Source organism: Lates calcarifer, linkage group LG20, assembly GCF_001640805.2.
Source record: "Lates calcarifer isolate ASB-BC8 linkage group LG20, TLL_Latcal_v3, whole genome shotgun sequence".
Classification (NCBI taxonomy): Eukaryota; Metazoa; Chordata; class Actinopteri; family Centropomidae; genus Lates; species Lates calcarifer.
This window is the reverse complement of record NC_066852.1, coordinates 12,450,561-12,476,239: the sequence shown is the minus strand read 5'-3', so window position 1 is coordinate 12,476,239 and position 25,679 is coordinate 12,450,561. Positions and strand designations below refer to the sequence as shown.

Here is a 25,679-nt window from a genome sequence, read left to right as displayed (position 1 = left end):
CCCACATTCCTCTATCCATCTCCCCCTCTCCCCTACCCGACGCCCCACACACTGTGTCTGCCTCTGGGTCCAAACCCCTCTGTATCCTGAAAGAAACCCAATGTTCTTCCTTTTTCGTTTCCCTCTATCTCTATTTTCGCTGTGTGGGTGGATCAAATGAACATTCCCTGTCACCGCGCCTAGCTAAAAAAGCAATGCCATCCCTTTTTTGCTGCGCTGTCTGTCTTACCGCCATGTTAGTCTTTTCCTTTTTTTTTTTTTTTTTTTTTTTTTTTTAGGTTACAGAGATGTGTGAGTGCCCCTCGCAGCTCCCAAGAACCCAACCCGTGCACATCACAGCAAAACGTCACAAGTTAGGGTCTCAGGGAATGAGAGAGGTACAGATTGCTTTTTGTCTGGCCTTTTCCTATGCGACATACAGAAGATCATCAGCTGCTCGAGCGCTATGGCTGAGACTAGAGCAGACAATGGCAGCTTCCTCTCTTCCTGGCTTTGTGCTTTGCTGTACCCTAAGTCTCAGTTTTGCCACTAAGTCCGGTCTGGTCTTGGTAAGTCGGTGTCCACATGACTGCACATAAATTCATCCATAACACTTTTACATTGTATGAGGCAATCATGCTATTCTGTGCATGAGTCAAATACCAATACATGCCGTAAATCACAAGTACGTCAAATCACACATAAAGACTAATACAAAAACTGACCACATATCATCTTATCGCAAGTGAACACACACACACACATACTGTACACACTTGTGCTGTAGTCGCCACTGAATGGCCATACACACCCAGACAGACAGACAGCACTTTATTATCACATGATGTTCATAAGAAAGGCTCTGCCTCAGCGTATTTTGGCCTGCCTGTCGCTGCCACAGCTTAGCTCGACCTAACAATGGTATGATAATCGACAGTATAACATCGAAGATTTTTCACTTAAAATGCCATAATCCTGCACTGTGCACATGCGCAGCAGTACCAGTCAGACGACAAGGACAGCAGCAGAGACTGAAAATGGATTGTCAGGGTCTCACTCAGATAAAAAAAAATCCCTCCCCATCACTAAAAAAGCCAAAGCTCCTTACCGCTTACATTCCCCCCTTGAGATATCCCATCTCCAGACACGCCAGGCTTGTCAGTCCTCTGAGACCACACCTGTCAATCATGCGGCTCTGACTTTATGGAGGGAAAGCTCATTCGTCAGGTGGACAGAACGAAATCTGACTGCCCGCGAGATGAAAGAGGAGGAGGAATAGGAGGTTGGGAGGGTGATGAGACAAGATGCGGGGAAAGGAGAGAAGGAAAGAAGAAAAACTCACCTAGCTGACCGTGGTGACGGAGGCTGCCGCAGTCCTCTCTCCATGTGTGTCTGCGCCGGCCAGCCTAGCACAGAGGAGGAGAGGATGTGGCCAGACAAAATGGAGAGAGAGAGAGAGATCTGTGAGGAAAGCAGAAAGCTGGGGAGAGAAGTAGAGGAAGAGATTTTAGTGCTGCTAGCTCAGGCTTTTGTTGAATGGATCGTTCGCACTAGCACATGAGGCTGCTGAAGCAGATTGCTGCTGTCTCGCCGTCTGCTGCTCAGACATGCAAGACTATACCATGTGCAGCCAGATAGAGAGAGAGAGAGTGAGTGTGAGAGAGAAAGGGAGCGAGAGAGGGAGAGAGGGGGGGAGAGAGAGAGAGAGAGAGAGAGAGAGAGAGAGAGAGAGAGAGAGAGAGAGAGTGGCAGAGAGATGACAGGGAGGGCAGGTGTGAGATTAAAGTGTTAAAATAGGTGAACAAGAAAAATAGTGGAGATGGGTTTAAATAGAGAAGTAGTCAGAATAGCACTACAGTAAATTTAGAAACTATGGAGTAAAGAAGCCACTATATATAAAAATGTAAGGCAGCAACAGAAAATATAGACAATAAATGGATGTTTTAAAAAATGTTTTTACAAAATAGGAATGCAACAAGATGCACTGTAGTGGAAATCAGCACAAATATGGCATGCACAAGGGAAAAAAGAGCAGATCAATGGGCCTGTGCCGCTACATACACGCTTACAAGGAGAGGAAAGCAAGGACAAATGACAGAAAGCACAAGAAAAATAGGAGGGAAAGAATAGGGGAAAAGCAATATTAAGGTATGGTAAGTTAAAGTAAGATATGTAACTGATTATTCAAGTAAAATAAAAGGCAATTCAAATGCACCATGCCGAGACGTACATGCACGCCACATACAATCTAATAAAGTAGTGTGTACCCACAGCATTCCCTATGGTTTTCCACATAAATCACAGCTTTACATCAGACCTTAAAAAAACAACAACAAACAAATGGAAATTATTGTTATCAGATTTTTGCAGATATGGTTAAAAGCTAAGAAAACAGGCTGAGGCACAGAGCGCCAAACCAGCCACAGGAGTGAATAATAGGAAAAAATGTGTAACGCCTGTTGCTGTAGTCCCTCTGCCTGCTGCTACTCACCCCTCTTTCTCCATGTGACACTACTACCCATCTTTTTCTTCCCCTGTCTGTCTGTCTCCTGGCTCCATCTGTCTCACATTTTCTTTCTGCTCTCGCTCGACGCTTTAGTCTCGCTATATCACACCTCTCTGTCTGTGCCTCTATATTTTCTTTCCCTCCTCTGCCTTGCATGCTTCATGGATTGCAGGCTCAAGTCCCCAGGGCAGAGAAACTGTAGAGCCTCTGCTTGCCCCTCTCTGCCTGTTACATACGGCATCGAAACAGCAGTAGCAGAGCAGGGAAAGAGAAATAAATATCATCCATTCATTTCCTCCCACAGCTGAAATCATTTAGACTCTAAAGGCCTGCTATATGCAGAGAAGGAGAGATAAGGAGGGAGAAAGTGGAAAAGAGAGCAAGAGCACACAGTAGCAGTGGAGAGAAAGACAGAAGGCAAAGATAGGCAATCACATTTTCATCTTACAATGTCTCTTTTCAAGCTCCTTTTCATTTAAGAAAAGAAAAAAATCCTTCCTCTGTCGGCAAGTCCGGTATTCTGTTCCTGTCTCTCTCTCCCTCTGTGTCTGTGAGAGTGACTGGGTATTACAGCGTGCGTTTCATGGAGAAAAGGAGGGTGGGAACAAGAGAAGATTGAAAGAGCAAAAAAAACGCATGAGTTCAGAGAGCGGTAAAGGAAATGTAACTGGAAGCCTGGTGGTGTGGTAGTCTTATATTTTATCAGCATTAGCTGCTGTAAAGCAACAGAAAAGGATTGTGAAAAAAGACGAGAGACAAGATGGAAGGAAAGCGAGACAAATGTGGAGAAGAGGGAATTACCGGAACAAGGTTCCTCTGACGGACAACGCACAATGGGCTGAGATCAGTGACAGCAGAAAAATGGCCTGTGTGGTCCCACACTATCACCCTGTTTCCCTCTACTGGTTTAACTGGATTTCTTAGAGCGTGCATTCCTTTTCATCTCTAAGTCAATTAGAAAAAACCATAAACATTGGCTCTGACCTAATCTACATTTTCCTTTATTTCCCGACTTGACTATTATAAAAAAAATGTGCTCAATTTTGACTCTATTCCAACTCTTTTTTTTTTTAAGTAAATACATTTCTCTGGGTCACAGACATCACATGCTGTGCTGTCTCAACACATCACATGCACTTGAGTGCAGTGAAGTGTCTGCTCATATAATCTCAGTTTTACAAAGTGCCTTTCTTTACTTCCACTTCCTCTCCAGTATGGTGATACTTTTTGAGTCGGCCACACAGAGAACTCACATAAGAACAGCTTAACAGGACTATTTATAGAAATTTTCAATGAAGACAAAAACCTACACTTAGATTCCACAAGGAGGGCGGGGTGTGTGTGCAGGGGGGAGCTCCTGTATGCCTCCTGCTGTATACTGTAACACACTACCCCATGGCTACAAAAAAAACAAAACAAAAAAACAAAAACAAAAAAAAAAAAAAACACAGACATGGATGTATAGAAGTAAAAAATATTTTTCTTATACCAGGAAAAACCACACCAATCAAGGTGCAAGCTAATTATGTACTGAGATAAAAATCCCCCCACAGTAGATTCATGTTGTATCTACTGTAACTGACTGTTCGCTCTCTTGTACTGCTAAAGCTGCCCCGTACCAAGGGCCCCTAATTCATTCTGGCCCACAGAGCTCCTTACCCCACCTCCATCGAACCCGGTGGCCTTGGGACAGAGAGCGAAGAGTTTAAGTGGAAACAGTCTTTCATCATCATACCACTCCCTGCTCTACACATCTGCACACAGCAGCACACTGCACTACGGGGATACCATCTATCCCTAACAGGACTGCATCCACTGTCTTATTTCATTTATAAGATTAGTTTAGACTTCAAACTGTATAAGGTGCATACTTACAGCAGTAGTAATAAATAAAGACGTAGCAGGAGTAATTAAATTTAAATAACTGTAAAAGACAAATCGGGAGGAAATCCTGCAACAGTGGTATAATTTACTGCAAACTCCTCGTAATGTTCTATATTAATTGATAACCTATATAAATAATGCAATCTATTTGAAAAAAAAGAAAGAAAAAACAAAGCATTTTTTGAAACATTGATTCCTTTTGTACGTCACATTCAGTGGGAGCATCTATTGATGGGAGCCCATAACTGAAATTCCAACACCTTCAACTGGGAGTTTAGTCTCCAACAGAGATCAAAACTATGCAGCTAAAATATGTCTCTGAAGATCAGCTAAAAGTCACAAAATTTCCTTGAATAAGCCTTAAATAAAGCAATAAATATGTGTTATTTTACGTTGCTGTCAGGGACCAAGACGATTTTAGGGGTCTGTCGTTTTCTTGGTTTGAAGCAGTTAAAGTTGTTACTGGCTGTTTTGATCACAGCAGTGTCTTTACCACATAGCTGTGCTGAGGAAATATATCGTATTGGTTAAGTGAAACTGAACTTTGTACATAATTGGCTGCCAAGACCGTGTTCTTCCCCCTGCGGCTGTATGGTGTTTCCCTTCAGTGGCAAATCTTTCATTAGAGCGGCCCACAGACCTTGCTGCAGCAGCATGTTGGTGCTTTATCCACAAATCTCAAAACATTTTCCCAATCTTTGGTCTCTACTCTGCGATTGTTTCAATTTATTTGACAAATAATGTTATTCTGTATGAAAGGCAGAGACACTATTTTGCAATGTTCGTGCTTGTTTGTGCATATTTTTTACCACTTTCTGTAATCTATAAAAAATGTGAAACACTGTCTCAAACAAAAGAAAATTCAAAAGCAATATTTTAAGACCAGATATGAAACCACCTCATATAAAGACGGCGTATTTACAAACAACGGATAAACCCCGTTACCATTTTTATAAAAGTTGGTGTTTGGTAAAATAATCCATCAGTGTCCAGAGTGTGTAGTGTTTCCTCAGGGAAAGCTAGGAGGCTGTACAGTTATCTCCTGTGGTGTCACTCTGAACTATACAACCTACTACCTCAACCTGCGGAACACTGGAGGAAACTGCAGGGTGGATGCTTAGTAGGTGTGGGCGTGCGGATCTAATCTATCATGGTAAATGTAATTTTACAGTATACTCTGATGACAAACTATACCCTGATATAGACTGCTATTACAATATCTGGACATTTTTAAGAAAATTTAATTAAAAGTGTATGGCTGAAAGTAACCAGATGTGAATGTCTGATTATTGCAAATCCATTGAATCACATTCCCAACAAATCGATTTTAAGCAAACATCCAGTAAATTCAATATTGCTGCATGAAGCAGTCCTCTTCACTGGTTTGACCTACTGGCCTAATTCAACAAGAAATATAATAGGGATTTTTGTAATATCATGTCATAATGCCATTCAGCCCAACCCTAGTAGTTTGGGTGGGGTCACTGCATAAAGATGGGACACGTGGGATAAGTTTGGTAGAGAATATGCTGTATCCCCGGACTCAGGGTCAGATAGGGTCAGTGGTGTTTAATCATGGGAACACAGGCAAGGAGAGCTTGGTGCTATAAATGACTTACTTTATAGACAAGACTGTAAAGACGTCTGACAGTTTCCGTCTTTATGGCTTTCCAGTCAAAACCTGCTTTGAAGTTAATTACACTCAGCTAGTCATTTTTCTTACAGGCATAGGGCAGGTGCTGTATTTGCCAGGAAGACACATACCTATAGATACGAGCTTGTGCAGCCAGTCACCACAAGTTCGGATCTACGGGTTTGTGGCAGCTGGCATCACCCCTTCAAAAGCAAATAAGGAAGCAGAAACCCACAAAACAAGGAAACAGCAAGTCATTCCACTGTCTGAACCTGTAAACTTAGCTCATCTCAGTGGGCATTCAACCAAATGTGTCAAAATGAACAACACTGTATTTATCAATCAGAGTTTATAATGTTGATGACTTTGTACATCTACATCATATATCTCCCATTGTACATTAGAACATTACAAGTGCAGTCCACTTTAACTTTTGCTCTCTTAATATTTAAGGAATACATCTTTGCGTGATAGTACTGAGACAATAAAATAAAATACTGATCCTCTCACATATTGTTCATGTTTTATATCCAATTAGACCTTTTCATTGTGGCTTTAAAACATATCTGTCTGTCTCCTGTTGGTGTATCTTACCGAGGAGAGCCTTGAAATTAAACCATGGTACACTGAACAGGCCAGAGCACATGACTGTGAGATGGACGTGGTGTTTGTGTAACCTACTGATCACATTCTTTTGAGGTCAACATTTATTTTTGAAATGTCAGACAGAATAATATACTGTATGTTGTTTCACAGAAAATGCAAAATGCAAGCTACTAATGAATGATCTGAATTTAGAAAATAAATTTGTGCTGTATAACATGCCATTTTAGGCAGTATGAGGTTTTTTAATGAAATACCGCAATATGAATAAAATGTCCCAAGACCATTACAAGACCATTTGTAGTCTTTGCAACAAGGAACAAAAATAACTACAATCTCCAACAGCGAAGCAAAAGCTAATTCTGCAACAAATCTGATATGTCTAGGTAAATAAAGTAAGACTAAGTGAGACTATGAAATCATATTAAATCGCACCTGTACAGAATACAAAACATGACATCAGTTTTAATTTTGAAAAGAAAACTGGTGGTTTCTAAATACTTTCTGTACGATTATTTAATAAACTACGCATTTCTATAATATGTAATAACACAGTTTCTCTTAACCTTACTACCTGCCATAAACTCAAGAAAATATTTGGTGTGAACAGCGAACACCATCAAAAAACATGCATTGTAAAAAAAATCATCAGGTACGCATCATACAGTGCGGATTACAAACTACACTGAAACAAGCTAACAGAGAGAAAACTGTAAGTATTATAAATCGCCAACATACCAGTGGGGCACACTGATGGTCAGACGTCCTCTAGAATCAGATGTAGTCAGGCTTGAGGGGTAGTGTAGGCCAATGCTTCAGCATAAATCAAGAAACCTACGAAAACAGATAACAAATAATCACAAACTGACTGTGAACAGAACAGAAAGTCTAACGCTCACTGATGAGACACCCGTACACACATTCCTAACACCACACACTTAGAAACACGTGGTAATCCAAGCACACCCTTACAACACATAAAAGACTAAAAAGTACAAGCAGTACAACAACGAGTCAATAACAGTAACAGTTAAAAAAAAAAAAAAAAAAAAAGCTAAATAACATGCAAAAGTAAGAAGATAACAACCCCTCGTTCTCTCCCTGTTACGCCCTCCTAACCCGTTGTCCAGTCCCCATTTTTCCGGGGTACAAAAACCTCAAATCGCCTTAAAAAAAAAAAAGGTACGGCAAGAGAGAAATGGCAAAAGGTTGAATGCGGTAAGATGTGGATGAGGAGGAGTCGCAGCGCAGGGCTGGCTACAGAGAAAGTGGAATTTGTGACAAGGCAAAGGAAAGGGTGGTGTTTTCTTTTTTTTTTTTTTTTTGGTGCTTCATTCTGCTTGGCTTTTTTGGATCTCAGCAGGATCCTTGGCTGCAGCTCTGTCTCTTCTTAGTGCTGCCAAAATTTGGACATATCCCTTTGTCTTAAACTTTGTTGCATAAAATCAAATTGAGAGATGAGAAAAGATATAACTTAAAAGAGGCAAGGGGAAAGGACCGGCCACCAAAACTAAAGCGCAAGTTACTGAAGAAAAGGACACAGCATGAGTGAAAGTGCACAGCAAGGAGGAGAGAGGCTTAGTAGCTCAGTGCAAGGGACAAAAATTCATTAAAAAAAAAAGTCAAGATGGAAGAAGGTTGTTTCGCGTCAGAATTTTTTTCTCTGCAAACATATTATCTCCCAAGTGCGAGCTGCAAAGTGTGTCTTCTCTGCTGCTACAACACAGCAGCCGAAGCCTTTCCAAAGCTATGCCACGTAGTGAGAGAGGGAGAGAGAAAGCAGCCACTTTTTCCTCTCTCCAAAATGGCTGAGGGCCGGGGGAAAGCAGCTATGAGCAGAGAGGAAGAGTGGTGCTCCCCGTCCTGCTCAGGGGAGGGCTGGGCGATTCAGCGAGCATCTCTCCCCTCGTTTCCCTCTCCTCACTCATGCCCTTTGTCCCATTAGCCGTCTTTCAGACCGGACGAATGGCGTGCAGCTGTGTTGTCAGTCCATAAGAAACTCTACTTGGCCCACCATGCAGGGGACGGCTACAACTGTAAACGAGTAAGGCTGATATGGCTTATTGTGTGTCTCCCACATGCCCACATCCTGATGCTCTGCACTGTCATCTGTCTGAATGTGTCGTCCTCCTATATTTTGTATTTATAAAGAGAAAAAAATGTATATATCCATTATTGGGGGGTTACTGTTTTATCTCTATGGCTGTGGTTGTTATTTTCAGCATGCCAAGATTATAATTTCTAATTTCCTCTTTATCATTTTTTCAATCTGTGTGCCTTGGTTTTTCAGTAAATAATGTCTCACTTTGTTGTCCTTCAAACAGCCACATAATCCTCCAATTATAGACACTATATACAAACCTGTCTCTCAAAGTCATTATAGAACATTTACTATAAAGGCTGATATACTTGAATGGACTCCTCTAGTAGGTATTTCTCATTGTACTCAACCTTAGCACCACTTTGGACGTCACACTAGTACAGTGCGCACTTCAATAGCCAGGCTGCAGCTGCAGAAGTACTACATCCTCATCTACATCTAGTGGAGCATCTCAAGGCTCTATCCATGGGCCAATTCAGTTCCTTGTCTCTTTGCTCCCATGTTCATTGAAAGGCTCTGCAGATTCAAGGTACAGCCAAAGACTGCATGTAACTAAAAAGCTTCTAAAATGCAGAAAAAGAAAAGAAATTTAAGCAGACCTCAGAACATGTGCTATGCCTACATAGACACATCATTGATTATAAGGATGGCTTACTGCATTGCAAAGGGAAATGTGTTGCTACAGCTCCAATAAAACCAGATTAATTCAACAACAAAGCAACAACATGCTGAAAGACAACTGCTGACATTCAAAGGGACAAGAATTTTATTCTCGGATCTCCCTATTTAATAAAGAAATGATGCAACTGGGTAAGATTATTTTACGTGAGCCCATCCTGGTTTTTCCCATTGCAAAAACCCAAGGGTGGGGGAAATCCACTTCCATACACTTGATACTGTTGTTCCTCCTTTACAGCAATAAGCTCTCTGTTTTATACAGTGCAGCACTTGTTCCTGGTAGAATATTCATATGTGGGTTTCTGCTATTTTCACACAAAACATATTCATTTACCAAATATTTCAATCCTACATTGGAGAAATTAATCCACCAATGAAGTAACTTGCATCAACGCTGGAGGCATGATTTCAGATTAAAGTAGTTCAAACATTCTTGTATTCACTGAAGCCACATACCAGTAAGCAGTCGCCCTAGGAAAGTCCTCAAGCAAGACATGAAAATCCCCATCAGGGTGTTGCTCGTTCTGACCCTGATTTCCGATCTCCAGAAGAACTGTAAGCTCATTTTAAAGCAATTTATAAGCAGTTATAAATTGCACACAAAGCCAGAGTGTGTGCCATATTTTAGAAATACTAGAGTATGCATTCACACATAGATTCACCCATGTATATCAGCTTGTTAGTGTTATAAAAAAGGACAAATGTTAGGTTCAGGATATTAAGTGCCCTGGATACTAGTTTTGCCACAGCATGCCAATGGGCTGCTGTCTGCTCCATGGTCACCACTTGAATCTAAATGAACAGATTTGACTTTCAGGATATTGCCAAGAACCCTGTCACAGTGCCGACACAGAGAAGGGCCTCTCCAAAAACAGAAGGTTGAAGAAAACAGAGTGACCGACATGGGCATAACCCCAAACCTCTAACAAGGTAACCCCTTAAAGCCACTCTCAGAGCCTGGGAAAGTGAAGAAGAAAAAGTGGGCTGCCAACAATAGGCAAAAAATCATTACCACATTTTTTTTTACAGTAACCTAATGTGAGGATAGAAAATGCAGTGACAACTGAGCTGAAGAATTCAGCCCCGAGGAACACTTATTATCATTGTATTTGATTGTTCTGGTTAGATTTTTTGATTTGTTTACTATCGTCTTACAATCTGTGTCCTCATTATTGTCCATCTTGGGCCTCACAGTAGCCTGTAGGAGTGTCGCACATCCACTAAATTTTAAAAATGGGTCATCCCCTCCTTTCACTTCTCTCACAAAATTTGTGTGTGAATTCCTGTGAAGAGGACATAAACTAATAATTTACTTACTTAGTGATATACTAGTGTTCAAGGGAAAGATTTATTACAGCGGCGTCACAGGCACAGTTGTTGGCAAAGAAATGAAATGTTAACTCCTCCCATCAGTGTGGTGGCCTAAATTTTGCATCTGACAGCCACCTTTAATAAAGGTAGGCTGTATTACAAAATCCACCCACACCTTTTTGTCTAAGGGATGTGTAAGTGACATTATAGGAATTGGCCTTTATTGGTTCAGGATGACCTTTAAAAGTAAGTGTCAGATATAGCTACGACACTGTTACAATGTTGTTATATTTCTTGATATTAAATGCTCTTAATACATTGTTCAACATTATTAATGGTGTCACTGCAGCACATACACAGCACACAAAATCTCACCTTGGTTGTCTTACTGTGAGGCAGTCCCTATTTTCTGTTTTTACTCCATGCCCTTATGAGGGTCTGTGCTGTTCTTAAGACAGACACATACCAGACTGTAGGAGCTTAATCTCATCATCAGACCTCCGGACACTATAAACCAAATAAAGTAACTTAAAATTCCTTCACACTGCTCTACCACAAGGTGAATTTATTACCCAGGTCTTTTATAGCACTCAAGATTTTGATGAACTCATACACATGAGATGCTTTTTATGTTTAGTCTGTCTTGACATTCATTGAAAAAGCTCAATTTTCATTTCAATTGTAATCTTTATATTGAAATGAAAAGCACATTTGAACTTGATACGTCTTTAAAATCTTTATTACCCTACTGGATTAAAACCCATGGATGTCCTATTATGTATTATAATATGTTTAAGCAATTTAAATGCCCAATTACACAATGTCATCTCATATTGATAAAAGGAAGATTCCAGGAGATGCTACAACCAGCATCAATAATTTACCTTCTTCTCGTAACTGTCAGTGATTTTACTGCTTTGGTAATTCTATATTTGTGCTGAGGCTGTGTCATCACTGCATTTTTATTGGGGAAAGTTTCTACCAAAACATACACATGTCACCAGGCTAGTCATTGGTACCAAGTGACTGCTGGGCAGCTGGTGCTTTCCCAAGTACAAACATGTTCAGTTATGTTCCTCTTTCAGATGTGGTTCTTGTCTATTGGCATTTTAATGAAAATCACAATCCTTTTCTGCGTACCTACGAGGGAAGATTTAGCATCCCAGGGGGCAGGTACTGCAAATGGCTGATTTTAATTGTTTGAATACAGCAGTCAAAACACCAGATAACCGCCCACACTCCAGCCTGTCTACTCTATCATCCGAGGAACTTGCACAACAAGCAACTTAAACCTACAGCAACACCTCTGAAATCTACCAGTGCTCAGAGTTCAGAAACATAAAGGATGGATGCAGGTAAAAGCTGTGAAAAAAAAAAAATTAGCTGACTAGCATTTGTCAAATAGGTACAGTATGATGGACAGACTCACTTTGAGCTGTGTTCATATTTAAATAACTCCTCAGTAATGGGGCAATAATATCTCAGTACTTCATCTGCTTAATTGCAACTCCAAATTACATGCATTCATGAAAGCATTAAGATCATACTGGTGAGTATGTAAAGCCATTGGAACGTTTCGTCGAGCAAAATGCTTTTTGTCTCCCAAAATGTTGCTGCTCACTCCAACCAAAAGCAGACATAAGGACATTAGAAGTACCCATCTGTCTGCCAGAGACGTGCTAGAGGAACAAAAAGAGAAGACGCATGTAGTTCATAAAATAAGAAGTGATTTTATAATGGGTACAGGTGTGCCTACAGTATGTCTCAGAAGCTTTAAGCATTAAAATTTGTTGTAAATGTAAACAAAGATCTTGAGCACTCAATAAAGCATACTTAATCTCAGTGTGCTCGCAAAAACATCAACTTGCTTTGCGCCCTGGTTTTGTTTTCTACCTTGTCTTTAGAGATATCTTGAACTGAACTTGATTGAGGTGTATATTTCAGCTGTCTGTGAAGAAGGCCTTCATGTAGATAGTCACCCCAGTGCAACAGAATGAATGTGTAAAAAGCCTGCACTGTAGAGTGCAATCAGACAAGAGAGCAGGATAAAGCACCAGTGGGAGACACAAGACAGCAGCAGTATTTATTACTGTACATTTTCATTCATGCTCATACATCTTTGTTTCTTGATGTTTCAGTCCATTTTTATCTCCTTCCCCCCTTTCATCTCACCCATCTCTAGCAGTTGCTTGTCCCTCTCTGTTCCCTCCTCTCTCTTCCCCCATCAAATATTCTGCTCACGCACAACTGCGGCACCCTTTCTCCAGTCCTCCCCATTAATCCACACCACAGACATCTTGGCCCACTGTCTCGTCTCTCTCTTAACGTGCACTCAAAACTCTCAAAGTCTGGGTCGTTTCAGCAGAGAGAGTGCCTGAGTGTTTTTTCACAGGCCATGAGGCCCACTGCTGAACATGCATGTCACTGTACAGACAGACTGGTAGTATAACACACTCTCCCTCACTTGGAATACCACTGATTAAAAAAACAAACGTAAGACAGCTTTAAAAGCAAAGGTCATACCAGGATAAGCAGCACTCCAGCCCTTACTCACGCAACACAGTATGCAATCTGTATGTTTAGTCATGACTATTATTAACTTTCACCTCTAGAGAAAAAGCACCATAAAACATCCTGCATTAATCTCGCTTAATTCATATAGATAAACATTTAAGTTAAACTTTGGTTTCCTCTTCACACACTTAAATTAATAAATATGAATAGTATATTGAAATCATAAACTTTTAATAACTTTTTTCCTGCAACATTATTATAATATCAATATGATGCTCTCATATGAGTTTATAAGTATTCTAATCATGATACTAATCATGATTGAATTGTACTGCAGTGTTTGACAACATACCAGTAAATAGCATTCATCAAACAGAGACACGGAACAAAGTACAACAGCTTCAGTACAAGAGCTTCTTAAAGATGCTTTGCAGAAAGTAGCAAGCGCAATGACATAGCAGGAGTAAGGCTGTAGGAAGGAGAAAAAGATCTAATTACTGTATTAATTATTTAATTTCTATTCATCTGCAGGATCCACTGGCTTGTACTAATCACTTTAAGAATGCAGCCAAATACTCAATATTAACACATCTTCCATGACAGGAGGAAGAGTGCGGGTCTAGAAGAATGGGGATGAAGTAATGCAGAGATTTACAAGGAAATTAAAGCAATGAATGAAGCAGCTCAACATGGACATCATGGAGGAAAAGTCAGGGAGTCCACATTTTTTCTTTCTTTATAAAGTGCACATGTTTTTTTTCTTGAAATGTCTACTTTTATCTGGCAGTGCACAGAAAAAACATAGATGGACAGACACAATATTTCTAGATATTTCTAGGTATAAAAACCCCTGGGCAGATCTTGAGATCACTCCTGCCATCTTCCTTCTCTGAAACAAGGGCTCAAGTGAAATTTTGCAGCAGTGCTTAGAAATAGCCCACAGTGCCTCATCAGCCACCCTCCTCTCTTGCCATTTCTTTCTTTCTCTCACCCTCCACTCCTGCCATTTCAGACCCTTATTTCCCTGCCCTCGTTCCCCTCCCTCCTCTCCCTCTCATTCATTCAGTTTAATTTTGAACTCTGCACTGGTAGACAGGCAAAGAGGGTAGCTCCATGGTTACCTGGCACCAGGCCATCTCATTACACTGCCAATTGATTCTGGCCTGCCGCCATGTCCGCTGCCTACCTCCCCCCACACCCCACACCATCCTCCATCTCTGCACCCCAGACTGTCTGCAGCAAAGGAGATTTCAGAACACACAGGAAGGAAAGAGGCAAACAGCTTCACTTACGTACATCAAACTTAGCTCGCATTCATGCACCGCTGCACACAATAAGGGCACAAGCAAATAAATCCAATACTCACTCACATAAATAGTACATGGAAAGGAAAAATGTACACTATATTTAACAACTCTTATAAACCTAGACCCCGTACAGTGCAGGAGTCAGTGTAGCAACAACACCAGAATTGTATTAAAAGGTTAAGATGAACAAGCAAAAAACAAGCAAAAAACATTACAACTATAATCATTTATACACTTACTTGTGGTGATTAAATATAGATCCTATTAAGATGAATAATTGAATCATCTATTGGATTTTCCTCAAAAGACTTCCAAAATCATCTAAATTCTAGTGGACGTGCAGGAAAATGTGTTTTGCAAGGACAAAGAGATAAGTAGCGACGGAGTAGAAACCAAACTATTCTGCCAAGAAGTGTCACCAGTGATACCCCAAATTCTGAAAAAGTCATAACTACAAAAAAATTGTGTGAGGAAACTGAATGCTTAGGTCATTATTCACATGACCTAAAACTATTCACATGTTCAGAAATTATTTGCATGTTCAAAAAGAAAAGAGCTCAAAGAAACCTTCATCTAGTTTTATTAGTATAAATTAATTATACATTTATATCTAATGGGTGCCACCAGGTTTCTGTGTTGAGTATTTTTCCTTTTCCCTGATGATCAGTAACCTGTGGTTGTTTAAATCCAGTTGTTATTGGACATTTATTGCCATTTTATGATTAAGATTTTATTATTAGGCTTCATGAAGCCTGACCCCACCCAACAAGATGAACTTATAAACTGTTAAAGATATGGACATAGTGCCTATGATGCCAATAAGTTTCTGAAGGGATATTTTAAAGCCTGGATTTAAATTTACTACCCACCACTGCAATTTTGCATTTTGCAGGATTTTCACACACTGCAACTTCCATCATTTGTGTAACTATACGCATGATGCTTATTTGGCCTGCTACTTCCATCTGTGAGACATACAGTGTCAATTACAGTACATTTCAAGTTGAATGCTGGTGCCAGCGGCAACAAAATCTTCCACAAAATCACGTCTGGGTTCACAAGCATAAGCACAATGGTGTGTTGACAGGCGAAGTGACCATGCTCCCCTGAGGTAGCTGCAGGTACTTGGTTTTAACACCGTTGTATGTTCTCACACAATGTAATGTTGTTACTGACTTTTAAATGGAATCCCTTATTAGGCAATATTGAACAAATGCTACAGGATTGGGGTGTTTGGCTTTAGGCTTTTCATATTTTACACCGAGACACACATTTCATAGCAGTTCTAGACCAAACATAATCCTTACAGGGGGGTTCCTAATATCTAAAGTGTCTGCTACAAATAATTTTGTCTAGCTCACAGCAAAAGACATCAGGATCAATGTCTCATGGCTCATCTTGCCCAGTGAGACTTTCAGTCAGTGGCAGTGAGTACAGGGCAGGTTCACTGAAAAAACCTTCATCTTACAGAGCATCTGTCTAGGTGTGACTCAAACAGTTGTGGCTTGCCTCTCCTTCTGCCACTGCTGGCAGATGCCGGGGTCGTGCCCTCTAGGTCACCGGGGATTTGAAGGGATCACGAGTCAAAGGGATCATAAAGCCATATGACAGTGTGTCTGCTGTGCTTTCAATATCCCCATACTCAAGAGCCATTCATTCATGTTCCTGTTAAAAGTATAACTGGGACACTGTAATTGTTGACTTTATTTTAGACTTTATTCTAAAGACCTTCAGTGGTTCATCTGCAATCAACAGAGTTGTTCACTGACAGATGACTGATTTGTAACCATGGTTTCAGTCTCTCCTAAATTTACACAATGCATCTTTAAATATGGAGCATAGCAATACTTCGGTTCAGGCAGAGAGAGGATATCTTAACATCACTGCAACAAACATCCATATTCTTTGCTCATTCAAACCACCACCAGCACTGCTGTAGCTTCTCAAGCAAAGATTTGATCCCTGCATCCACCTGTAGGTCAAGTTCTCCCTGTTTCACTCCCTAAACTGTATCATTATATTAAATCCATTCCATGTGAGTTGGCTGACTGAGAAATGTCAAGATTGAAGATGGAGCCACAACATGTATGGTGTCAATGAAGCACAACTGTGCTGGGAAGATCATTTAAATTTGGTATTTTATGGCATAGGTATTCCTCTGTAAACAGAGTATGGCAGAGTATAAAATACCAAGAAATACCAATATATTTTTTACATTTTACTTAATATGCACCTTTTTAAATAGCTGCACTTCCACAAAGTATCCAGCTTCATTTATGCATGCATTACAAAGCAAAATGTAGGCTAAATCTAATCAGTGCAAGACTTGGAGTGCAACCCAAAAACATCTGCAAATCAAACCCAATCAAAAGATGCTCTTTGACTCATTTTAGTAGGTTCATGCACTTAATTTGAGATTCAGCCTTGAGAAATTATTTTTGATGGTTTTCCAAGAGCAGGGGAACCAAGCAGATACTGTACATTTGGACACATTTACCTTCTGAGGAATAACATGGGACAATCGAGTTACAGAGTAGCCAAAACATACATCATTGACATCTTAGAAAATGAATTCTACGAAGCCATCAGACTGACAACAAATACATAATTCTGCCGCTGCCCTAGTGTCACTTTCTACTGTTAACTATGTTTTTTTTTCTATCTTGTATAACTAATTTTTCTTCACAATTTTTCCTCACAAGCAGTGTGAGAATCCTTTCTCCTCTGCATTGTCCACAAAATATATACCGTATATATGTGTGCTTATGTCCTATCCAAAAACCTCTATTTTACCACCTTATACCACTTAATCTAACTTTTAGGATGTAAACATACTGTGAGCACAGAAGGAAGCTGCAACATGCACTTTAAGATGAGATTGTAAATCTTAATTTTGTGCCAGTGCAGTGACCTTGGTGAAATGGTTTCTTTTTTTCTGCCTGCAACAGTTTGGTAATTTCATGGCTCACGGAGACATTACTTGTGTGGAAATGGATGGAGAAACTCCACTAGAGAGGAATTCTAACAAATCGGGTGCACTTCAGTGCATTTCCGTGTAAAATATGCAGCCTGTGCCTCCATGTATTTGGACCAGGTCTCACTACAAGTACCCCCACATTATCCTCTGCTTTCATGGTTTTAGCTGGAAGATTCAGACTGACCATTCTCAAGTCACATGAACTGAATATTGTATGATAAAGTACCTTTTTTTCCAATTTTACACAGATTCATTACCAATGGTATACTGAATAGTCATTTAGTCATTTATTTGATTTACGTAGCGGGGAACACAGGGAACCATCAAAGATTACATTTTTGTGTATATGGAGTCCCTTGTGTCTGCCTTTCAGGGTAAAACCAATTATGCATATTTCTACCTAAATCATTAGTTTAACTTCAAAAGGCACATCATCTCTCTTCCTTTTTTTTTGGCTGCTGCACTCTCTTGCCTTCTAACTTTGCACCTTCAGGACAAGCCCATCAGTTTCATCCCAGCAAGTGCCACCCTTCCTTCCACCATCCATCCATCCATCCATCTCAAAACAGACAGGTGGCCCATGTTAAGGGACACAGTATCTGAAGAGGGAGGGATGAGAGGCCCAAGTTCCACATAGATTAAATTTAAACACAGAAGTGTATCTGAATGAAAAGTGTGATTTACTTTAGTGCATGCCTCAGAAACATTAAAGATATCTCTAAAATAGAAACAATTTCTCCACATTTTCCTTTGTTAATTGTTATTGTGCCTTTATAAATTGGACTTCATAAAGCCATTTATCTGCCATACTTTTTAAAAGTTCAAAACTCAATACAAAAGCCTACCTAGAGAAGTACCAGGGCCAAATAATAATACTTCAAATTTTTGTAATTTTTAATTTAATTTTCTCAACCTGAAGATTTTCACGAAGAATCACAAATGGTTTTCATTTAGACAAAGATTTCAGAATTATGTACTTCACTACATTCTCTTAAACAAAAAGAAAATAGCCTGCATAGCTGACAGTCCATGTCAGTGTGTGAAAGCACATGTACTTCAAGGTAAGATTATTATACATTGCCAAGATCATCAAAGATCACATCCTTATATCCCAGATACATTGTACATGTCCATATCAATGTTAATAAATAACACTACTATTGCTGTTAATGAAGACTGTGTAATTATGACACCATGGAGTTAATCAATAAAGAAAAGTCGGTATAGAGATTTTCCAGTGCGAGTCTGTCTCTTCGAAAACGAAGGGTTAGAGATGGGCCTCCCCAGTTTGGGGCCCCTTTCCTGTACATGCACACGGGTTGTTTAAGGACACAGTGAACCAGGCTACCCGATCTAGGGAAGGGGCCAGGCAGGGGGAACAGTGACGAACGGCCAAGTGGAAGAAACTCTCATGGAATCCTAAGAGCTCAAGCTGCTGGCTTAATGCTAGAGGGAGTAGAGAGCAGTGGAAGAGAGGGACGGGATTGGCTGATGTAAAAAGAGAGGGTGGCGCCTGTTCCCCAGGAGGAGAGTAGGATAGATTCATGGACTAAGCCAGCAGTAAGGAGAAAAAAAAAGAATAAAGGTGGTGGAGGGTGGGGGGTGTGCAAGTGTTCAAATATCACATTTTCTTATTGTAAAGTTACAGTACAGACGAGAGGTGCTGCAAAGAATCTCTGTTATAACCAGAAGTCTGGAATTTGGGACATAATATTCAGAAAGACAAAGTCTTACTTAATGACTTAATAACCAAGTGTCATTTCTGAGGCTTATCATAAAAACATCAGATTCTGGATCAAAGCGGAGCAGGTTTGGTTTGTCCAGTTATACATGGCAAGCCATCACACCTGCATTCTTGGAGGAATGGGAGCTGCCTCACAGACCTTCTCCCACTGGCCCCCTCCCACCCCTTCTCCATTTTCTCTCCCCTTGTTACCTTTTCTCCCCCTCTCGTGCGTTCCTCTCCTTCTGTTGCTCCCCTTTCTGTGTGAGTGTGTCTGGGTCCTGCTAGAGAGGCTTTGTCTGTGAACACTGGAGCCCGGACCGGCCCACAGGGGCCAGATCCATGAATACCCACACTGTGAGAGCCGCTCTTTCACTTCACACCACTTTCTCTACTGGAATGCCTGAGCAGTGAGGTAAGAAACACATGCGCGCACTGTCACGTGCACACATGCACGTGCACACACATACAAGCATACAGTACGAGTGCACACACATTTTCTCACTTTTTCTGCCTTGCGCACACACACACACCGCACTTTACACACAAACTGAGTGAGTCATGCAGTGATGAAAAGCCAGTGTTTTGTGTGTGAACCCTCTCACCCTGGACTCACATCCTGAGAGCCTTTCTCCTCCATCAGTCCCTGCCAAGCTCTCCCTCTAATTAAAGACCATTGGGTCCAATAGCATTGGCCCAGCTTCCACCAGACCATGCCCCTTCCCCAGCTCATAGAGGTCCTGAGCAGAGTAGAGTCTATGTGGAATGTGAATGACTGTGGTGATTAACAACTTCTCAGGGTTTCTAATTCCCCAGTTAATGGTGTGCTTGGCCACAAGACTCATGCCAGCTTTATAGAGAGGCTGGCCTAATAGATAGACTTCAGCTGACAGGGGATAGTCTACAAAAGCATCTCAAAAGACACTTAAATTGTTTTATGTTTGTTTGTTTGTTTTTAAGTTAACACTTTTATTGTTTAGATTTATCAATACTTATCCAGGAAAACCAGGCCTGCAAAAATAAGAGCATCTGAGCAAAAGTTGACATGCTTTTCCAAATACTTTGGCCATATTTTGTCATTTGAATTAATATGAACTGACTGGAACATAGTGACTTTGCCTGCACCTGTATCTAATAAAGACACTGAAGAAGGGCAGGTGATAGTGTGATAAACAGTTGAACTGTGTTATTGAAACAAAACAAATATTTTTGTTATGTTGCAGGTCATTTAAAAGACTGTGCCATTTGCTCCGTTTGGCTGAGATTGTTGCTGCAGGACCTCAGCAGGCAAAGCAGCCAACAAGCCAAGCACGTGAGGAAGAGGCCATTCCATCTGTGTGCAAAGCATGCTTCAACTGTGATTGAATTTGGATTGGTCTGTTCGACTACTATTTTGGGGGGCATATTTTGCCACAACTTGATTTGCATAAAATGTCTCAGTGAATCATGCAGAAAGCTTGTGCAAGCAATCTGGGCAACTTCCAGACGAAATAATAATCAACAAAGCAAAGCAAAGAAGGAAAAATGACAAAATGACTACATTCAACACCATTATTATCTACTGTTCTTATTAGAATGTTACAACCCAGTATTATGTGATTGCATCAAATCATACTGTTAAAGTAAAAATGATAAAATTATCTGGTGAGATGCAAAATCATAACTACAGGTAAAAAGCTTAAGCACCAACCATTAGATTTTCTTAATGCAGTTAATGCTGTTTGAGATGTCACACATTTAAAATGTTTTACCATTTAAAAGGTTATGATGGGTTAAAATACATACATACTTATTATTAATATTATCTTTTTTTTTTTTTTTTTAACTTAAATGCTGGACTGGATTTGGTAGTATCAGATAATGAATATTCAATCGTCAGATGAAAAGCAATCCGAGGCAAAAAAAAAAAAAAAGTCTCTGAATGTCTTAATTTGATTGACAGGCCTCTCAGCCTCTCACAGTAAGTCTCGTTTACTCCTGCTTTTCACAACAGACCGCCTCCCCTTTTCCCCAAATTTGAACTGGCAAACCCAAATCCAGGCTTGAAAACCTCCCTTCAGAAACCTGTGGGTGATGTCACAGACACTGTATCCTTGTCGTGTCTACAGTCTGCAGTCACACCCCACACCTCTAACAAGTTACTCTTTTTCATTTTGGACATTACTCTCTTGAAGTCATTTGAATAAACAACTAGCGGAGCACTCTGGTTTGGAAAATGCCAAACATTACACAGACATTACCAGACTGTTACACATGTCTGCTGTGGAGGAGGAGTAGGACAGCCAATCATCTGAATCCATGAGATGGCAATAATTAGTCTGAAAGAATGAGTCGTAGTCAATGTGGGACAGCAAACAAGTGGCAATTAACAACAAACCTTTCTCACACAATAACAGCTCATTGACTATAACCTCAGGCAAGGATGTGACTCGAGCTACTGTACCTGCACCGTGACAAACTGTCAGTAGCAGATTCTAAATCTTCCCTCAGTAGCAATGTTGATATTTTTTTTAGTTATTAATTCAAAGAAATTACATTAGCCTGAGCTGACTGATTCTTAGTAAAGGTCAGCATTTCTTAAATCTACACCCATCACCAAGGACTTATAGTGAAGTCGATAACAGGAGGATCATCAAGCTTTGACATAATTTAGAATGAAGAAAACAGGCTGCAATGTGACAAAAATCTCCCTTACATTTTGTACATGTAGAACATATTACATTGTTACATCTGTGGTCGTATTTTGTTGTGTGTTTAATATAGCATCTGTTTTGTCTGTCAGTGATGTGTGATAGGTGTGCCCCAGTGTGTCACCTTACATGCAAATAGCTGTGTTAACAGACCACAAAGGCTACTGGTGGATGGGGTGAGGACTCCCACAGGTGATTTCTCCTCCCAGATGAAAACCAAATTTATAAAAAGTCCAAATGGTGCTGTGCAGGGCAAAACTCATCTCCCTCCACCTCCAACCAGCCATTTGCTTGTGCTTCACATGTGATTTGTAAGTTACGCTCTTTTTCATGCTGATAGCTTTGTCCTTATGGACTTTGTATCAGTGGGCTGTTAGTTCTATTAATATAGTTTTCTATTGTTCTTTTTTAATTTTGAGTTGAGTTGCTATATTTTTTTTCTTTGATGTTATGATTTCTTTCCTTTCTTTGACTTTCTTTGTTTGGTTTTGTTAATGGGTTACCTTTCCAATGTGAACTGTTTTGTTGACTGTGCTGGCCCTGACCACCCTGAAGCCAATCTTAGATCCGTCACATTATAAACAAACAATATATTCTGTAATGTGTCACTGTGGTTGTTTGGTACCTAAGGGAAGATGGGTCTATTTCATGTTGCAGCTCGACCACCTCTCGACAGGGCATTGTCATTTCTTATTGTGATTTATGGTATGTTTTTAAAATTCTGGTTGGAAGTTTTATTTGGTGTGTGAGGAAATTATAGAGTTCAGCTGTAATGTAATTCAGCCCTTCATTTGCTTTTGTAATGTTTACAAACACTGGATAAGGAGATTTTATTTCTAATTGGTATAACAAGTAGTCTCTAATATATAAATATAAACATTAGGTACACACTGCAGAATCTGTTAGCGTGTGAAAGTTTTTGACTATAATAATCTAAAGAGTACAGTCTAGACCTGCTTTATTTGAAAAGTGCCTTGAGATGACTTTTGTTGTGATTCGGCGCTATATAAATAAAACTGTATTGAATTGAATTGAATAAGACTGTCATTACTACAAGTGACAGGATATACAAGTGTGAAAAATAACACTGACTGACTTGGTGATAAAATGTACACTGTATTCTACTGTTTCTGTAAAAAACAAGCTTTGACAGAATGGGTAAAAGGAGAGTCTGTACATATTGTCATGATACATACATACATACAGCATTGAAAGAACGCTGCCCCTCCATTACTGTAATTATAAACCAGAAATCTAAAAAAAAATGTTAAACAGATAATTATAACTGCAACAGTCACAGAAAAAAATGATTATTAAGAAACATAAATAATTGTTAATAAATACAAGTTAAGTACAACATATACTCCCTTATTAATTAACTCTAAAGTCTCTACAGTCCTCATTCATCCCCCTCAGATGTCTCCGAGTTTGTATTCATCAGAAAAAAAAAAAAAAAAAAAGATTAATGCGTATACCATTCAGTGGGTTTCACTATAAACAATAAATTCACCTTATTCAACTGGAATCTTTTCCTTTGCATACATTCATTCATAGTTACACTACCAAAAGAGCACCATTAGTGTCACTGTACTCCTCTTCAACTGTGGGTCAGTAGTTCAGATGAATGAGTCAACACTGTCTGTGTCTCTCTACTGAATAAATGCTATTGTCTCTAAAGCAATAAATCAAACAACTGTTGGGTGTGTCATTCCAATACCATTTGGGACATGATTCACAACAGTGGAAAGCAATTATGAGCAAGCAAAAATCCTAAAGTTCCTCAATCAAGGAATTCAAATGTGTGTGTTTGTGGCACCAGGGTGTGTAGACATCACTGCTATTGTGTCTGATGACTCAGTTGCGGTTGCTTTCACTTGCGGAAGAACATGAATCAAAAGAGTCATTCCACCAACCCAAAACTCGACCACACACACACACGCGCACGCACACACACACACACACACACACACACACACAGACACACACCCCCACACCCACCCACCCACACACACACACCCACAGTCTGGAACAATCAAGACGTCTTTCACATAGTCTTGTGCAGTGGTCGAGGGTATGAAGAGATCCACCCAAGTCTACACTGTACTGTATCCTCCTAAGCCTTTCCACTGTGTACGTGCGTGCGCACACACACACCCTCGCGCGCACACACTTGCGTTGCCTAGTGACCCTAGTGAGTCATGAACTATAGCTGTGAGACTGGGAGGGAGGGAGGGACAGATACAGACAGCGTGTAGACAGCAGTCTCTCTCCTCAGTGTTGCACATGACAATCACATTCCTAATATCGTCATTATGCATTGACCCATATGACGCTGTCATCACACTCAGCCTCAGAGCCAAGAGTGTTTACAAAAAATCACGAATCACCTGAATTTTTCCTCACCTCAATATTAATATGACGTTTTCATAAACTACTTGAAACAACTTGACATTAGTTACAAATAAATGACTAAACTATAATGTAGATTTTAAGACCAGAAAAATGTGAGCTACATCATAACCCAGCTCAACTCAAAATAAAATCATCAAATGAATTCCAACTCAAGATTAAAAATATCTATTTTTATATTTTAATACCGACATCATTTTGATGGATCTCCCAGTTTCAGTTAGCCTTGTTCCAGACCTCTGAATGGCAGCCCACATCTCGTACCATTTCAGTGATTTAAACAGTAAAGGGAAAGTTAATAGCAGTTCATTCTGATTATCAGGCAGTTTTTCTCATATTTCAGTGACTTCTCAGTTTAACTTTGGTGGGAGGGAATTGTCTTTCTTCTTTGTCTCTTTCAGGTCTTAGTGAGTTGAGGTGGTGAGACGAGAATTAAGAGACATTCCTTCATGCCCAGTAAAAAACGGTAAGAATCTCAGATATGTGGCTATGATCCTTAGAAAAGAACAATAACATAACATTATTGAATTAAATAAAGGCGGAAGGTACAGCATCAGGACGCACATTTTAAAAGCTGACAGTTATAACTTTCCTGACTAATGTGTAAAACAGACAGAATGGTATGACTGCACTGTAAAAGTCCAGATTTTTTTTTGTTGTTGTTGTTGTTGTTAAATGAATACAATGTGTGCCACTAAGTACTAATACATTATTTGACGGTATTCTCTCTGTAATGTATAAAGCAGTTAATAATGTAAAATTTAGTTTTAATAAAATACAAAAACTAATTCTTTGTGCAACTACAGTAAAACAAAAATATTGGTTAAAATGACTGATGATTATTCAAAACATCAGTACTTAATTCCAAAAGCTTCCATTGAGAGTTAATGAAATATAAACCTGTGACAGAGTTGTGCAAACCTACAGAATAGTCAGAAATATGAATTCCTGCTGCTTGGCAAAGACAGAAATGATAATATTTACAGTGAGATATGGACTGCTCTATTGTGTGAATAAATTGCTCTGTGTTTAAGTAACAGACTAAGAGGACTGCAGACATTATGTTATATTCAGCTTTGACTTAGCATTAGAAAGCCCAAACATGGTATAGGTGAGAAATAATTTCAGTGGCACCAGCTTCACCACAGACTTACTCTTCATTTCAACTTCTTCAGACACAAGTAAGTGGGTTATTTGTCAAGTTATTATAAAAACACACTACATCCAGTGCATTCGTCCCTACCTCAAAGAACGTGGTTCCCTCTGATTTCAAGTAAACTCTCTAAACAGGTTGCTGACTAGTTGAGAAAATTAAATCTTTTATCTAAGTGGCTTCTTCTGTGCTGAATTTAAGAGGGATTCCT

The 25,679-nt window shown here is 39.8% G+C and overlaps 1 long non-coding RNA gene across 1 annotated transcript in view; it reads right to left on the bottom strand.

Moving 5' to 3' along the window:
- Positions 1–6,194: 6,194 nt before the first annotated feature.
- The window catches only part of LOC108893482 (uncharacterized), a 38,269-nt gene continuing 18,784 nt past the window's right edge, over positions 6,195–25,679 (bottom strand). Inside the window, exon 4 of the long non-coding RNA XR_001962668.2 lies at positions 6,195–7,439. This is a non-coding gene — a long non-coding RNA (uncharacterized LOC108893482). The remainder of the gene's footprint in view (positions 7,440–25,679) is intronic.